At 47.7% G+C, this 4,046-nt stretch overlaps 1 pseudogene; it reads left to right on the top strand.

Moving 5' to 3' along the window:
• The first annotated feature begins 1,833 nt into the window (after nucleotides 1-1,833).
• Nucleotides 1,834-3,769, top strand: LOC139002408 (nuclear nucleic acid-binding protein C1D pseudogene; annotated as a pseudogene).
• The last annotated feature ends 277 nt before the right edge of the window (nucleotides 3,770-4,046 follow it).

Genomic DNA, 4,046 nt, shown 5'->3' with positions numbered 1-4,046 from the left:
AAAATGGTCACAATTTTCCTGCTGGGGAAGTCAAAAGCAACCCCCATAGCTATTCACATGTAAATTTGACTATCAACTTCCTGGTGGTACTTGCCTCAGGGCGAGAAATTTTCTCCGCCACTTTTTAAGGCCAAAACAGTCTCGGGTTTTTATTCTGTACACAGCAAAAGGTCAGGTTCAGCTCAAAACTATGCGCACTCGTTTTTAAACTGGCTTTTTCCCTCTACACGTGCACAGAAATCCCAGATGCATTTTAAAACTTTTACATTTCTAGCTGGGGCGATCTCCATGGGAAGAGGCCGGCTCGCATCCAGAGCCGCAGCCGCCCCCGGCCTCCCGGGTGTCCGGCCCTCAGGCTCCGCGGGGGACCTTCCCCCGGACCGACGCCGACGGGGCCTCGCTGCTCCCGCCTCCCATGAGCCACGCGCCGGCCCTGCCCCCCGCGCTCCACCTGGCTCCACTCACTCGCCACAAGCCCGGGGCCAATGCCGGCTGCTGCCGCCGCCGCCGCCAGGCTCTGCAAACGAGCTTGTCCGCGCCGGCCTGAGCCCCCAGGGCCGCCCCCCGAAGGCGCACCGCCGCTCATGGCGCAGAGCGCAGGTCCAAGCTGCGGGGCTCGGGCTGCCCGGGCTGCCGCCGCCTCTCCCGGCCTCCGGCCTCTTCCAGGCCGCGCCGCTCGGGCTCCGGCTCCGGCCCAGCGCCCGCCTCCGCCGCTGAGCTGCCTGGGCCCGCGGTGCGGCCGGGCTCCGGTCACCGCGCACCGCGCTCCTGCACGCCTGCCCCCGACTGCAGAGCAAGCAGCTCCTGCGGCCCCAGGCACAGTGATCCCCCTCCCCTCCCCTCACCTTCCCTGCCTGGGAGTCGCGCGGGCAGGCGGGGACCTCCCCCCTGCTTTTACACTCACATACTTTCACCAGACATTCATTCAGAGTTTAAACAATCCATTCAATTCCTAACAACTTCCCAATTCCTGAGGGAGCTCTAAAGCCTCCCGCAACCTCCTTGAACTGATCAATCACAATACCCGAAGGACCAGTCTGAGTCCGTCCCACAACATCCGTCCAGTAAGTCCACAGAAAACAAAAACACAGACAGACAAACAGGGCCCCAAAGAACAGCCTTTCAACTCCATGGAAGTAACCAGACGATGGCATTACGCCAAACCCGGCGGGAGCTAACCGCCTCGTCTCAAATCTGCGAGAGGAATACACATCTCTCATGAGAGGAATACACATCTCTCATAATCCACGAGAGGAATACACATCTCTCATGGGGAGCAGAACGTCTTCTAACTCTCCCCCGTCTGTGGTCATTCATGGGCGCGTCCGCCCTAGACCCCTCAGGCAAAGATTCCAGAAGTGAGCTCATACAGGACAGAATACACAACATACAGACACTTACCACGGCCAAGCAGACTCTACGGATTGAGGATCCCTGCATGGTCTTGGGAACCCCGGGCGAGCCCCCAAATGTTATGCCCAGATTTCAAGATTCCCAAGAAACCACATCAGGGAGCCAGCCAATCCGATGCAAAAGCATAAGAATCTTTATTCGAGCTAGCTCGGCTCCCCTACCTTGCCGACACAGCAGCAGGAAGCAGAGAGAGAGCAGTCTGCTCGAACCAGGGGTTTTATAGAGGGTTGGAGTAGGGGCGGGAAAGGGGACTGTGCCCCCCCCCGCCGATTGGCCAGGTGCGAGCTGGTGACCCATTACACAGGATGTGGTCATATCTATGGCGCGCACTTCCCTTGATTGTCATTGGTTAGTTTAAAATCCCGGGCGTGGCCAGCAGAGGCCTGGGCTTCCCGGAAGAAGGCCGCACGTGGCCCCAACATGGAGGATACAGGCAAGATGGAGGGCACAGCCCTCGCCCTTTCAATAGTGAGGTATTTGTTGAGTAAATGCATGTGTAGCTTTTCAGTTTCTTACGACTGTAATATACTTACATACAAGGAATATGTTGAGAATTTTTTTAAAAACTCCCAAAGTACCATGAGCTAAAGTCCATGATATATAAAAAAAAAAGAAGTTAAAAATGGGCAATATTTTCTACTTTTTTACTTCATAAAACATGTAATCATTAATACCAAAACCCAAGAGAAATAGTACAAAAATTCAGTACTATTTCTCTTGGGTTTTGGTAATTCAGTGCAACAGATCAAGATCAATAAAAACTGGTGAGTGTTTGGGGAAAAGAAAAAAAGTATACAAAGATTTTATCAAAAATCTTAGAATCTTTAAGTACACTGCTCTACCCTAGGCACAGAAAGACACAGAAAATAAGTCTCAAAGAGAGATTTTTCTCATGAACATTTAAAAATCTTATTAATGCCCTGACCAGTTTGGCTCAGTGGATAGAGCGTCGGCCTGCAGACTGAAGGGTCCCAGGTTTGATTCCGGTCAAGGGCATGTACCTTGGTTGTGGCCACATCCCCAGTAGCAAGTGTGCAAGAGGCAGCTGAATCGATGTTTCTCTCTCATCGATGTTTCTAACTCTCTATCACTCTCCTTCTCCCTTCCTCTCTGTAAAAAATCAATAAAATATATATATTTTTTAAAATCTTATTAATATATCTAGCAATCTTATTAAAAATCACACAGACCCACACATACACCTTCATTTTTCTCATTCATTGAGCCAATATTTCCTGAGGTCCTACTTATATGCCATGTATGTTTTGGGCAAAGAAGAATAAATTAGTGAATAGAATATATTAAAATTCTTGCCCTCATAGAGTTTATATTCTATTAGGTGAAGGAGATGTTAGGGAGGAGGCAGACAATAAATAAAAGTCAATATATAGCATGTTAGATAGTGATAAGAGGGATGGCAAAGTGTGGGTGGGTAAGGAGTGGGACAGGCTGTTTCTTTAAGTAGAATGGTCAGCAAGGCCTTGATGAAAAGTTGACATTTCAACAAAGACTGAAAGGAGAGGGGAGTCGTTATATATTGGGTGGGAAGAGCATTTCAAGCACATAGAAGAGCAAGTGCAAATGCCCTGAGAGAGGAGCATGGCAAGTTTCTATGAGACACAACAAGGAAGCCAGTGTGGCTAGAGGAGAATGACTTGGGGGAGGGTCATATGAGATGAAGTCAGAGCGGTAACAAAGGCCAAACTATGCAATGCCTATAGCTTTAGGAGTTTGGCTTTTACTCTGAGGGAGATGGGAAGCCATAAGGGGTTTAAACCAAAGAGAGACATGATTTAGCTTCTTTGTCACAGGATCACTTTGGCTGTTCATTTGGAATCGGTGGCCTTTCCCAAGTGAGAATACAAGAAGCCAGCCTTCTGCCATCAGAAGAGGGCCCTCCCGCATCAAACTGGCATCACTCTGGTCAGAAGGGCAGGAGAAGAGCTTAATGAAGACCACCCAGCAGGAATTCATGAGCATTTGGCAACATTTGCGAATTCCATCGCTGCTGCGGATGACACGCTGAAGACCATGATGTCTGTCTCTAGAAATGAGTTGCAGCAGTTGCACCCACTTGAACAAGCAAACATGGATTTCGTTTCTGCTTACACATTAGATTCAAAGTTTTGGGTTTATTTGGCAACTCTGGAGTTAGTTCTAAGGAACATCCAGTAGAGCAGGAACTGGAAAGAATCAGAATATATATGAACAAAGTCGAGTCAAGGAAATAACAAACAAGAAGAAGGCAGCCGAGCTGAACAGAGGGGCAGCTTCAAGATTTGTAAAAAATGCCCTCTGGAAACCAAAACCTAAAAATGCATCCGAAGTTGCCAATAGAGTAAAAAGTAAAAAATAACCTTTTGGCTTTGATGTGCACATGTTCAAAAAGAACATCATTTTTATTGTTTTACACAAAATAGATCATTATGTGGCAATGCACAGTTTAAATGTGTTTTTCATTAAATTCATATATAGAATTTACATTTAAATTGGTAATGCTAAATACACTTTTCCCCAGAAAAATTAAGTTATCTTTATTGACTTTCCTATAAAGCACTGTGAGGTTTTTAACATTGTGGTATACTTTATACTTATAGTTTACCATCTCTCTTGACAGGACTCTTATTTCCTTA

This window comes from Myotis yumanensis, unplaced genomic scaffold (genome assembly GCF_028538775.1).
Source record: "Myotis yumanensis isolate MYYU_CA2020_CCGP unplaced genomic scaffold, mMyoYum1.0.hap1 SCAF_2, whole genome shotgun sequence".
NCBI lineage: Eukaryota > Metazoa > Chordata > Mammalia > Chiroptera > Vespertilionidae > Myotis > Myotis yumanensis.
The sequence above is the reverse complement of the archived record's forward strand: the minus strand, read 5'-3'. Positions and strand labels throughout refer to the sequence as shown.